This window comes from Zootoca vivipara, chromosome 4 (genome assembly GCF_965207765.1).
Source record: "Zootoca vivipara chromosome 4, rZooViv2.hap1.1, whole genome shotgun sequence".
NCBI lineage: Eukaryota > Metazoa > Chordata > Lepidosauria > Squamata > Lacertidae > Zootoca > Zootoca vivipara.
Window position 1 is genome coordinate 89,032,674 of NC_142587.1, and position 14,220 is coordinate 89,046,893.

The following is a 14,220-nucleotide window of genomic DNA, read 5'->3' on the forward strand; positions in this document are numbered from 1 at the left end:
GACAGAAGATGGTAGTCTAGCAACACAAGGAGAGCCATGGGTTCCCCACCCCAGTTTTATGAAAGTGCCGGTTTTCTTTTCTTTTCAAGAAGTAGGAATTGGTGCTTCCTGGTATCAAATGAATGTCTAGACCGCAAACCGAAGCCCGTTCCAGCCTTGCTTAGCTTGGCTTCCAACAAGGACATCTGGAAACTGTATTTCTAGGAAGCCTTCCCCAGCTTGCTCTCCTCCAGGTCCTGGGGCTATAGCTTCCATCAGCTCTATCCGGCATGGCCAAAGGTCAGGGATTGTAAGAGATGCAGGCCGTGTTAAAAGCTGAAATAGGAAAGCTAGGAGCTAAATGGCACTTTAAGCCTAGGTTATGGGCGCAACAACGGAACGTCTTTTATAACAAGAACACAAAGCTGAAAATGAATGGTTATTTTTTTTCACATGGTCTAGTCCTTCCCCTGCCCACCCCTCTAATATTCTTAAGAGGGCCTCTTCTCCAGTCTTCAGAGTGTAGCTTGAAGTGGGGAAACAGAAAAAATGTCCTCCTTTCCTTCCACTCTGCAGTCTTAGGCGCAGAGCTCAGAAACAATGGGAGTTTCGAACACTGGGTGCTGGCCAAAACATACAGAGGTTGGGCTAAATGTGGAGCAATACAAACCTAAGATCTGCTGGGACAAGCAAGTTAGGATCCATCAGATCTGCAGCTCAGCTGGTCAATCCTTAGCTCAGGCGGCAATACGCCAGCATAAGTCGCTCAACTGGGACTCACCCAGCAGAGTCAAGACCAGTAGAAAAATGGGTGTTTTGGGAGAATAGGAGGACTGGGCAGGGGGAATTATATTGGAACATAACCCAGTTTGGCTCAATCACACGACCTGGCAACCCAGCACTGGTAAAATGGGTGGCACAAATCAAACTCTTATTTTGAAGACTTTTTATGTCTCTGCCAGATTTAGGCCAGCTCAACTGGAAGTAGTCTACACTGAATAGAGTTTTGCATAGGTGATTTACACCAGCTTCCTATATTTAGGAGATTGTTCTCTCTAAATTTGGTTATGCTCCAATTTAATGAGTGGGATTTAAGTTATGTCACGGCTAACTTGTTCCATCGATTTCAATGTGACCTAATTTAGTCTGGCGTTGGGAGGAAGCCGGCATCAGTAAATCAAAATAGTAGCGTAGATGAGCTCAGTGACAAGGTGAAAAGGAGACCTCATCATACCATGCACCAAAATATAAATTCTGCACGAGGGAAAATACACTCTCTGAACTGGCTTTATTGCTTGTGTTTTTGGCATGCATTTCTACGGATCCAGAGCTCTCTCTGCGTTCCAATGCCTCCAGAAGAGCACACTAATCGACAAACACATTGTTTGGGGCATGAGCTTCACCCGGGTATCAGAGCTTCTGTGCCGTCAAGGGACTGCTGGGTAGGGATTGTTGCTTGAACATTCTTCTTTGGCGATCACTCGTAGCCGAGTAAGATTGTCTTCCATAAACACGATTTTAACAATGGGTCCATAAGTGACTGTGGAGGCCAATTCTGGATCCACACGTCCTTCTACAGTGGGGACATTGCTTTCCAGGCAGGAGTTGATCACAGTGTGGATTTGCCAAGCGCGCCTTCCTCTTAGCACGCTTCTCCCTTGCGTCCTGAGATCGAGTGTCTTCAAAGCCCATGACACCTTTGGTAAAAGCTGTTCTCCAACTGGAGCGCTCGCAGGCCAGTGTTTCCCAGTTAGATTCCATCAACGGTGTCTCCGAAATTTTTTACATATCACTTGGTAAGACAGGCAAACTAATATCAGTGTACTGGAAGAAGCAAAGATCACCAGTGTTGAAGCAATGATTTTTTCAACATCAACTTCGTTGGACTGGTCATGTTGTGCGGATGCCTGATGACCGTCTTCCAAAGCAACTACTCTATTCCGAACTGAAAAATGGAAAGCTTGAACATATTTCTGCATGGGACCCATGAAGCCTGCCTTATTTGAAAGGAGCCATATAGCGAAGTCGAAGTGAAATTCCATGCACATGGAATCGCGGAGGGTGCACAAATCCCTTTATCACAAAGCGTAGCACAGCTTAAACTTCCTGGCATTCCCAGCCCAACCCAGGGCTTCATGCGCTAGGAGAGCCGGTGGGAATGGCAGGAGCACTCTGGCACGCTAAAGGCATTAAACTTTCAGAGAGATGAAATGAAACATGACAAATTACTTAGCGAGTCCACAAAACTGTATAGACCGGAACACACTTGGGTCCTATTATTCATCCACCTTCTATTCCAGTTTAGAAAAAGGAAAAGAATAAAGCAAGCAAGCAAGCACAGAACCTGGTTTCATTTGGCAAAAAAGGTTTTACTCCTTATGCAGTTGGGTTTTGTAAGTGCTGCTGATTCTTTTACAAAAGGAGAGGCATCTTGGGGTCTAAACCAGGTTGCAATCTCAGCTATCAGTATCTTTAAATCCCAGATTCTTCCCCCCCCCCACCCCACACCTGCTATTTATATTTTATAACATACCTTTCAATGGAATCAAATGTTACAAAATACATGTGGCAGTGGCTGAAAGGAGTAGTCTTGGATCCCTCTATCCATCTCCCCCGTCCAAATAAAGGGCTGAGTTCTGAAACAAAGGGTTTGCGTGCTGTGAAATGATTTTGCCCACCTTCAAAATGCACCCTCCCAGTTTTGGCAGTCATTTGGGGGTCTTGTGAAACAGAGCCCTCACTCTGGCTTGCATTCATTATATTGTAGCATAGCCAAATCTGACTGGCTACACAGCACTGCAAAGTCAAAATGTTGATACCTGATTGACTGGATCATGTATACAGTGAGGAGGGGAAAAATAATTCTTTTTTTGGGGGGGGGATGTGTCAAAGTGCCAAGATTGGCAGTGAACAGAAAAACAACAACGATGGTGTAAGACAGGCATAGGCAAACTTGGCCCTCCAGATGTTTTGGGACTACAACTCCCATCATCCCTGACCACTGGTCCTGTTAGCTAGGGATGATGGGAGTTGTAGTCCCAAAACATCTGGAGGGCTGAGTTTGCCTATGCCTGGTGTAAGACAAGTTTCTGGGGTTTTTTTTTTTTTTTTGGAGAATGTTTCAGGAGCGCCAAATCTTTCCCTTTCTGCACTGAAAATATTAAGCTATGAAAATTCAGCTCAGCACCAATGCTGTCCAGTACTGTATGCGAAAACATGTGATATGCCATCATCCAGTTTCTGTGCCTTCACAAATTGTGCCGAATGAAATAGACTCCTAGGGAGGGAAAACCAAAGAACAATGATGTCACTTTATTGGGGGGGGGGCACTTTCAAGGACAGCCATGCGCCTCGTACAACTTCTAAATGTGCGGTATGAGAGGAAGCCACAGTCAACTATCAAAAGCTCTCCCCATAACAATTTTGATCACACACCAGTTATGTACAAATCATTTCCCTCAGTGTTAGCTTTGCAACCTATATTCGTTGTTAGAAAATAAGAATTAGAATGGGAAGAATCATTTTCTACGCTGTATCTTTCCAGAAAGCGGATGCACGTCTTACATGGGTGCAGAATTCGGGTCCCTGAGAAATTTTGGCTCTTATTCAAACAAAAGTCCAAGGTACTAGTCCCTGAGACTTGGCCTTGTCTGGGAAATATCTGCCAGAATCTCAGAAGATGAAAAGGTGGCAGAATAATATGCCTGGTGCTTATCCAACCATGAGCAACCCCACAATTATACGAAACAGGAATAACAACAACAGCAGCAGCAGTAGAAGGGGAGAGAGAACTAAGATACAAAAACAATCAAAAATATTGGAAAAGTTTTTTTTTTGTAATCTCAGAGAACCATTGATTTGAAAGCACCCCTGCACCCACTCCCCCCCCCCAAAAAAAGAACACATCCTGCATTATTTTGCTGGAGCTTTGAGAAACTGGGGCAACCTCCTTTGCAATCTCCCTACGCTTCCCACAAGTTCAACGAAGCCTTGGTAACTGAGAAATTCTTCTCTCCGTCACCTTGCAGGTTGAGTGCGCCACTTATCCTGCCTGTCACCACACTCACGCCAGCTCCAAATAATAGCTCCTGGCACACGAGGCTCATATATTGCAACACATTAACAGCAAGCTGTGAGGAGCTGGCAAGTCAGAAGTAAATTGCTGGCATGGATTTTTATGAGGTTTTTTTTTGGGGGGGGGAGCAGGAAGGAATAATGTGATTAGTTGCGGTTCAATAACTGAACATATAGTGTGGTGGCAGGGGCGGGGAGGAAGGGAGGGGAAAGTTTGCATGTCTCCAGTTCAGAAAACTCTAGGATAGCCAAGGTGACGGACGACAACTCTGCCATGAAACTCGCAAGGAACTGGTAAGCAAGAGTGAGGCAAGATCATGGAGAGCGCTTGCTACTGAGGTTTGCCCCGTCTCTTTGTGCTTGGTCTGTTACGGAACAGTGGCTTCTCCTTTTTTACCAATATACAGGCATTCACGCAGGGGTCACATTCCGAGGCACCACATGTTTAAGTGAAATCACATATGTTGGGAACACCATCGGAAAAGCCTGCAAACACCTGGTACAGGCAACTCCCCATTTATGTGTGTGTAGGCAGGGTTTACTTTCCAAAGTACCTCTAAACTTCTGGAAATCCTTTAAAAAACTTTTTTTCCCAAAAACAAACAAGAATTCACCAAACTCCGCCACAATTGCTCCCTCCAAACCTCCTTGCTCAAAATCCAGCTCTCCGCAGGCCTCAAAGTTCATTGCAAGGGCTCCTGGGACTGCACTTGCAAAGGCTCGTGAGATTGCTAGACACTGTTTTCGTGCCATTTTGCACTCTTTGAGGGCTGTTTTCATCCCTTTTGGTGCCGCTTCCGTGTTTGCAGCGATGCACGTATGCGTGGTCATGCGTGCCTTGAATGCACGTAAAAGGGGAATTGCCTGTACCAGCGTGTTGTGCTAATTTTCATGCGCAATAGTGGCTGTGGCATGACCAATAAATGAACACCACTGGACAAGACCCCCTACTCTCCCACCCTCTCTGCAGATGTGTGCTTATTCCCCTTACTCAATGAATACAGCAGGAAAGAACTGTCTGCTGGGATACCGCCCCAAATTTTGCCACTTTACTCCTGTGATTTTCCAGGTTAGGAGGGCTGCAAACTGTCCCCCCCCCCCCCCCCCCGGAATCAAACAGCATGGAAGTGAACACTAAACATACACCATACTTTTCTGGGAGTGTCATTTATTTTGCATGAAAACTCAAATATAACATGGTTATTAGCATTTAGGGAAATATGGGGATATGGAATAAAATGCTGCAAGTCATGCCGTCTTCCAAGGCATGCCATTCCACTCCAGGTTTTCCTCACTTCCCCAACAGTCAGCCTGCATCCCACAACCACCAGGGGGCAGTTTTCCCTTCTCCATACAAGAGTTTCTTCTATTGTGCTTCTGCAAACCTTCAGTTCCACCCCCTCCGAGCCTGCTGATTCCTTCCTCTCCTGCGTACATGGGACCTATCAGTTCTCTCTACACAAGGATCTAAGAATGAGCTCCCTATTGGTATGTAGGATCATTACATTTTAAGACTAATGAACTATTGAAAGCCATCAAAGCACAAGCCCTGTAGCAAGTTCTTCAGTACCCAACACTCCTAATTTGTACATACTACTAATTAGCATGCAATGCTCCTAATTAGCCAGTGTTACTAATTAGCATGCAACCACCACCACCGCTGCGGTAGGTGATGCAGTCTTTGCTCTGGCCACTGCATCATTATCTACACTGAGGGGCAGTGGATCTCCTAGCCTCCAGAGGTATCTCCCCCTTCTACCTGGAGATGCCAGGGACCTAACCTGGGACCTTCTGCAAACAAAGCATGTGCTTCTCCACTGAGATATTGCATTCCTGTGCCATGTTAGGGACCGGGAATGTGTACTGTTCCCCAGGTACCTTTCACTGATGCTCTGAAGAGTTGCCTAATAGTTGGTACACAGTGGTGGCTTTGAACTAGCAGTAAGAGCTTCTATGAATGGAAAGTGGAGGGCTCAATTTTTGCCAGTCACTCAACCCACTTCAGAACCCAATGAAACCATCTATTAAAAATCACCTAGGGTTGGGGGAGCTCTCTGGAACAGTGTGGGGCTGCAGGATCTACAAGAAGAGTTTGGATTGGGATTTGATATCCCGCTTTATCACTACCCGAAGGAGTCTCAAAGCGGCTAACAATCTCCTTTTCCCCTCCTTCCCCACAACAAACACTCTGTGAGCCCAAGGTCACCCAGCAGCTGCATGTGGAGGAGCGGAGACGCGAACCCGGTTCCCCAGATTACGAGTCTACCGCTCTTAACCACTACACCACACTGGCTCCCAAGAATCCAATGCCCTGTCTTGCATAAATGGAAGCACAAAGCAGTGTTGCAAAGCCATCAGATGTTACCACAGCAGACGATACCACAGCAGTACCGTTTTGTGAGATGTCCAGTAACCATGTAATCAGACCGACATGAGCATTATCTTTTCCAATGTTTGCCCAGCTCTAGAAAGAGGTAAGCATGGCCAGCCATCATTTACATATTCAAATCACAGTCTTTATTAAAGATCATTACCACGTTAGGATTTCTTGACCTACCTGAAGGAGTGTATCTACTAGTCATCAGCCACGTTTGTCTTTTGACACATTTACTCAAGTCCGCAATTTACTTCAAATTACTTATCTATGGGCTTGTGAGATTCTTTAATCCTTATTATGCTCTCTTCACCTTGATCAATGTTTAGACTGCTGCTAATTATCACAGATATAGTCTACCAAGCAGAATATACAGTCATACTGTATATCAGTTTAGGTACGCTTCGGTTTGAGTACTTTCAGTTTAAGTACTCCGCGGACCCATCTGGAACGGATTAATCCACTTTCCATTACTTTCAATGGGAAAGTTCGCTTCAGGTTAAGTACGCTTCAGGTTAAGTACAGACTTCCAGAACCAATCATGTACTTAAACCGAGGTACCACTATAGTGACTTATTAAGATGGATGGCCACAGAATTAAGGGATAGGGCAATTCTGAGTGCATCTTTGCCCTGAAATTTGTTTTCAATACCAGAACCGGGCTCAGCTCACAGTCCTTTCACACAAAACCAGTTCTTGGTTTCTCCTCAAGCTTTGTTTCGTAGGCCAAATCTGGATTCGGAGTAAGAAATCCTTGGCAATCTACAGTAAACCACCCAGAGCTCTGCCAGTAGATCCAATTCTCTCCCCCCCCCCTGGTTAACACTTATTATGGGGTGGGGGGAAAGCAAAGTCACGACCTCCTGATATTGCCATGGGTCGATGGCCCTCTCTTAATCCATTTCACCTTGATAGATTCCCTGAAACAAACCAGAGGCTGAAGAACGTCTAGAGCTTGTTGTCCTTGGGTAACTTCTTGGACGAGATAGCAATCTCCCAATAATAATGAAAAGTCTAGGAAGGGAGACAGAAAGAACTTGCCAACCACCCTAAACGTTGAAGAAAAGTTGTGTGCAAGCAATAAAGGGCAAGAGATGAGCAATTGGAGAAGAGGGGCACGGGAAGGGCCAAACATTTCTCCCAATCCTAAACACATTTAATTAGAAGTCTCACTGATTCCAGCTAACATATTTCCAAGGCATGTGTTTAGGATCACAGCTCTGGCCTACTTATTTAAACATCATGATGCTCCACAGGCTGCCTGGATAAGGTTGCTCTATAGATTGAGATAGAGAAGAAATTTGGTTTTGTCTGCATTTAAGAGAGAAAATACCTAATCCATACTTTCTGACCGAATACAGCTACCATTCAAGATTCAGACTTCTCAGAATCTTGGGGTGCCGTTTTCTAGCCAATTGTTGTGAATAAAAATGTGCAAATTACAGGAAATGATACATACAAATGCAAACCTTAGTGAGCATGCAATATAAATGCATCGTGTTAGGGGGAACGGCTTCTAAAATGTATATTATTCAGAAGCACATTGGGAAGAATGGTATATTATGAGAAAATGCTGATAAATTTTCATGAGTTTTTTTTTTAAATGTTCAAAAATTGCTGAGCTGAAGTCAAGACTGGGGGGGGGGGAGAAGAGGAATGAGAAAGTCACATAAATTGAAATAGACAGGTGCATCCAAACCTACTTTTAGGGGGGGAAAGCAAGCTCATCTACGTAGTGAAACCAGAATGCAAGCTCACATCCATATCACAATCTTACTCCCACTCCCCAACCTAAAACACCCACACATGGGATGCTTGGAAGCCATATTTTGGCAGGCTCTTAAAACCATGAAGGTCTTGTTGACCTACAACATCATCTTAAGAGTCGAATGGTGTCCATCCTAGAGGGAAATCGACACACACACCTTTAAGTTTTGATAAAACACACCAACTCTTTTGCAGCACGAGAGCGAGCAGAGATTTTTTGTTTTAAGGTACAAAGGAAAGCCGATCAGAGCTTTTCAACATGGCAGGTTATTCCCTTATTGAGGCCCAACGTATTGCAGCATCAAATGTCAACATCAAAACAATATAAGAAAAAAAATAATTACAGACAGTGTTAGTGTTGTAAGCTGATAAGGACCAGATGGTCTTTTGTATTTATGGTTTGCTTTGTGCATACAAATGTGTTGGGGATCTAATTAGCCTTCTCCAAAACTCAAACTGGGTAATTACTATCATTATCCCCTTTTCAAATAAATCTGAAGTCTAAACTGCAATTAAGCTTTTTTCCCCGTTTTGTTTTTTTACAGTTTTGTAGTCACACATTTTAAGGATTGTTCATTGGAATCCTTTTGCCAATGCCCCTCAAACCCCCCCCCAAAAAAAAAACCTTCTTATGGTGAGTGGCATAAAATGGCCTAGCTCGATTTGTTTTTTGTTTTTGTTTATAAGAAGCAGAGTGGATGGGAATGAAAGAAAACAGCAAGTCAGCATATATATATATATATATATATATATATATATATATATATATATATATATATATACATACATACACATATATACACATATATACACATATATACACACACACACACACACACACACACACACACACACACACACGTTTGGTGTTTCAGTGCTTTCCGGACAAACATTGACTCTCTTGCTCTCACAATAGTGTCACTTCCATTCACACTGAGTTCACATCTACATCATACACCCAAAGCACATTTAATGCGCATTGAAAGCACCTGCCTTCTTCCAGAGAATCCTGGGAACTTTAGTTTGTTGAGGGTGTCTGTAATTGCAGCTCCTGTGAGTGGCAAACTACAACTCCCAGAGTTATTTGGAAGAACTTGCGTGCTTTTAACAATATGGTGTGGATGTGAGCTTATTTATGTTCGGGAAAGAAAGAAAGAAAGAAAGAAAGAAAGAAAGAAAGAAAGAAAGAAAGAAAGAAAGAAAGAAAGAAAGAAAGAAAGAAAGAAAGACATGAAATTATTTCAATCTTTTCTGGATGATAAAAGGTGTTTTGAGACTTCCCAGCCTTGTCCTAAGGAAGAGCCCTGGCGTTGTGATTCTCTATAGTAGCATCTCCTGGAAGCTGCACAACTCTGCAACTTCCTGTACAGTATCTCTCTATGCCTTTGAAACCGAGAAATTTCACCACTGGCTAAACCTCAGTTGAGAACATAGAGGCTGCCTTTCTTCCTCGATATTGGTGTGCAAAGAGGTATGTATATGAAAATGCAGTTGCAGAAGCTCAAGATTACAACTGCTTCTTCAAGAAGCATTCCTATCGTTCAATTTACTTTGGAGTAAATGATCATGGGGAAAATATTCATTATCTAATGCAAACTTATTTATCAGGGCGGTAAGGTTGGAGGGATAAGATATCAAATACCATCTGGCAGAGCTTCTGGTGCCCTAGATTCCTCCACCGATTAAGAAAATTATGAATTAATATATCTAGAATAAGCCACCACTAGTTACAGAGAATTGTGCTGCCTTTCCAAATATGTGAAGGGAAGACTTTGGGACTTTTGCTGCAGGCAACATTCAGTTATGAAAAACATGTACAGTTTTTGCAGATGTGTATTTCTGCCGCTAGGCCTTAGAGTGAATTATGAGAATGTTGTTAAGCCCCTACCGCCACCCATTTGCCATCTTGCACAGAACCTCCTTTCCTTTGTCTCCCTTAATGGCCCATCACCCAGGCGATCACCTTGACACAGGAAGCTAGCTTGACTTATATTTTAACACATGCTGGATCCAGAAGTTAGAAGGATCTGGCATACAGCCTGCTTCCACCCCCACCCAACCCCCAAAAATAAATAAATAAAAAGAAATAAAAATGCCTAACAAAATGATATGCCCATTAACTTCTGCAAGACTATTTAACTATTGTTATGGGCTTGTTACTGATTTAGCTTGAAATATGACTGTCTTTTATTGTGAAAACTTTTCTGATGTAGCTGTCTACTACTTTGAACAAGTTGTACCATGGATAAACAGCTTACAAATGGATGACGATGTTCCTCCTCTAACATTGGATAACACCTGCAAAGTTTGCACATCTCCAATTCGTGCAGGAGAGAGGGCAGAAGTTACGCACAAACTGCTCAACACGCAAGGTTAAATGGGCAGGCTTATTTGCTTGTGTGTGTGTGTGTGTGTGTGTGTGTGTAGTTCAGAAATGATCCAGCAAACCTATTGAAGCTGGGAGATACAAACATGTGAGCAAGCCTTAGGGAAGAGTGTCAGGTTGTAGGAAAGTGATTCATCAATAGGTCCATCTGGCTGCAAGTATGAGAGAGGTACAGAGTTTTGTATTTCTATAAAACTGGGGGGGGGGGGAAACTGGCACCCAGCCACATTGTAAATTCTCATATGCTCGAAGTAGTAATTGCTTATGAGATAAGAAGCGGCTGGTAATTCTTTTTTACGAGATAAGAAGCAGCACTCATTCTAATTGACTTGCGGATCTGCCCCAATAGGCAACATGTAGCCCGGTGATGGGAGGGAGGCCCAGGTAGTATGGCAGTGCAAATAATTACTCGAGGCACGTCGGTCCTCTTAGCTTCTCGCCCTCCGTATGGCAGATCACGTGGCAAAAGTATCATGCCACATGAAAGCATGACAGTGCAACAGCACGCACCGGTGAACTCACTTAATGGAAAATTTAATCAAAAATCTGTCCGAAAGCTAGATAAGTGGAGATGACAATGTTATAAGTTAATCACTTTTTGCTGCTCAGAAAAAAAGTAATAATAATTACAAGTTTCTGAGAAATGGAACTCTCCTCACATCCTACTCCCTGTACCACAAATCAAAAAAACACTGTCTTGAATCGTGATTGCACAAAGCTGAAGCATAATCTAGATAAGACTGAGGCACTTTTAGTGGGAGGCTCCCCAGATAGGATGGAGAGGAGGTTGCCTGCTCTTGATGGGGTTGCGCTGCCTCTGAAGGAGTGGGCATGCAGCTTGGGAGTACTTGTCTGGACAAGGATAGTGTAAATCTTGTCGTTTATGCACTGGTAACCTCTAGGTTAGAAGATTGTTTGGAAACTTCAGCTGATGCAGAATTTGGTGGCCAGGTTGCTCGCCGGGGCAAAACGGTTTTGAGCATATTACACCGATCCTGGCACGACTGCGCTGGCTGCCCATTAGTTTCTGAGCCCAATTCAAAGTGCTGGTTTTGACCTGTAAAGCCTTGAGCGGCTCAGGAACGCAATACCTCAAGGACCGCCTCTCCCCGGACTCTGTGTTGATCATATGAGGCCTTTCTTTGGATGCCTCCTCCACGAGAATGGGCCTTTTCTGCGGTGTCTCCCTGTTTGTGGAATGCTCTCCCCAGAGAGGCTCGCCTGCTACAGGCAACTCCCCATTTACGTGGGGGTTGCTTTCCGAGGCACCTCTGGAAACCCTTGAAAAACTCTTTAACTCCACCACAATTGCTCCTTCCAAACCTTCTTGCTCAAACTCCAACTCTCCACAGGCCTCAAAGGTTAGTGCATGGAGATGGCCTACTTGACCCTTGAGTCTCTTCCAACTCTACAATTCTATAATTCTAATAGCTGGCCCTGCCACATGTTGCTGTGGCTCATTCATGTGATTCCCCCCACCCTGTGCTGATCCATGATGTATCCCGCTCCCCCCCCCCACGGCTTATCCCTGTGATTCTTCCCACCCTGTCTGACCCATGACGTATCACACCCCCTTTTCCCCCACCCAGGCGAGTCAGTATCTCCATTCGGCCTAGTCTGTAAAAGCTTCGGCCTAGTAAAGGCTTCGTCCTAGTATGTAAACAGGGAAGGTTTTATAGGTGCAGTGCCAGTGTAGCCGTCGCTAGAGGGCGCTGGTTTGCAACTTGGTTCTTTTCCCAGCATGCACCTTCGTCAGAGTGGTGTGTTTTGAAACACGGGGTTTGGGGTTTTTTACCTGGCACAGGTGTACCATCGGTCTTAGCAAACTTTCCTATATCCTTTGGACATTCGCATGTGATGTTGTGTCAAAAATCTACCTCAATCGGTCAAGCGGTTTTGTTGAACATTGGAGACAAAGGAACATACCCCGTTTACATTTTTATATACTAGATAGATAGATAGAAAGATGACCCTTTTGGGGCACTGAGACACATAAAGGAGATCTGGGGTATCTGGAGACTTGATGGTATGTCAAGGGGATTAAGGTAACATGGTGTTCCATAGATGTTGCCCGACTCCAGCTCCCATTATCCCTGGTCACTGGTTATGCTGAATGGGGCCAGTGGGAGATTCAGCTCAGTGATATGTGGAGGATAATGTGTTAATTACTCCTGGAATATAAAGCAGGCAATTTATGTACACATTTCCACCAATTTTCCAATTGAAACTGGTAGGGCCATTGGCCTTAGAAAGCCTACACAGATGAATAATGGTGTTCTGGGTTGGCCTCCCCTTATGGAACAGCCTCGTGTTGAATGATATATTGGTGCCGTGAAACATGTTGCATGGTATTTCGCCGAGTCACCTTGAAAACTGGCATCTCTGACCTTCACAAAACACTGTTTGCGGCTTGCAGATCAGCCACAGAAAGTTCCTGGGTTCATCCAATTTCCTCTCCTGCCCCGGGGAGATAAATACACGTTTGGTATTTATGTACAGAGAATGTGCAGCAAATCCTCAATTAAGAAAACACAGCATGTCAAAATTCAGCATCACCTCACTCCTCTTTTCAGCTTGAAGGAACTACTTATTTTTTATTTTTGCTTTTTCCCCCCAATGGGATGCATTGTTGGAACGAGCAGGTGAGAAAGGCCTTCTCTTTGTCTTGATTCTGGCACGGCATTCCATGCAGCCATCAAGACTGTTACTCTTATTTTACAACAATAAAAGCCTATTCCAAATTACACAGCAGCAAAGCCAGGCTTGTGACTGAATGTTCGCTTGACAGAGAGTTGCAGCTAATTCACTCCTTGGTGAGTGAATCTGGATGATAGATATTTTCAGCCCCTCTGCTTCCAGCTTTAAGGTTCACAGACTACCGAGGGGGGGTGTATTTATTATGTTCCCCAGGTGGCTCAAGTGGCCTCTGCGGCATAAAACACAATTAATATAGCAGTTGGTGCCCATTTGAGCCTGCCAGGGTGGAAGGCAGGGAGGTCAAGACTTGCTGGAGCTAGAATGACGAGCAGAAAGATGTCCTGTTCCTCTTTCCTTCTCAGTTCCACAACAGGCAACACTAAGACGAAGGAGTAGGAATGTGACAGACATTGCCACCTCATGGAATGGTTGTTAGAAGGCAGGCAGGCAGGCAGGCAGGCAGGCAGGCAGGCAGGCAGGCAGGCAGGCAGGCAGGAGCTGGCTGAGACTCAAGTTTGGTCAGTGGTGGGACCTATATTATGGGTGCCCTGAAGCTTGAGCTGCATCTTCTCAACCAGCAACTGGCCAACCACTCTTTATCTTCGTCAGTGGGGTTGTTCCACAATAGATCACATTTTTAAAATAATAATAATAATAATTAAATAATAATAATTACTACATTTCAGATTTTGATTCCTGCACTGGGTTATCTCACATGTCAACGTCCCTCGTATGAATGAAAATTCCCTATGCCTGATAGTTTTTGAGTTACCATGACAGCCCACCTTTATACCCGAAGGTATGACAGCCCACCAGTATACCTGAAGGAGCTTCTCCACCCCCATCATTCTGCCCGGACACTGAGGTCCAGCGCCGAGGGCCTTCTAGCGGTTCCCTCACTACAAGAAGCCAAGTTACAGGGAACCAGGCAGAGGGCCTTCTC

General features: G+C 44.4%; 1 protein-coding gene across 5 annotated transcripts in view; it reads right to left on the minus strand.

The window, feature by feature from the left end:
• The window catches only part of FAT3 (FAT atypical cadherin 3), a 452,709-nt gene that overhangs the window by 176,270 nt on the left and 262,219 nt on the right, over positions 1-14,220 (minus strand). The gene's annotated exons all lie outside the window — the stretch shown is intronic.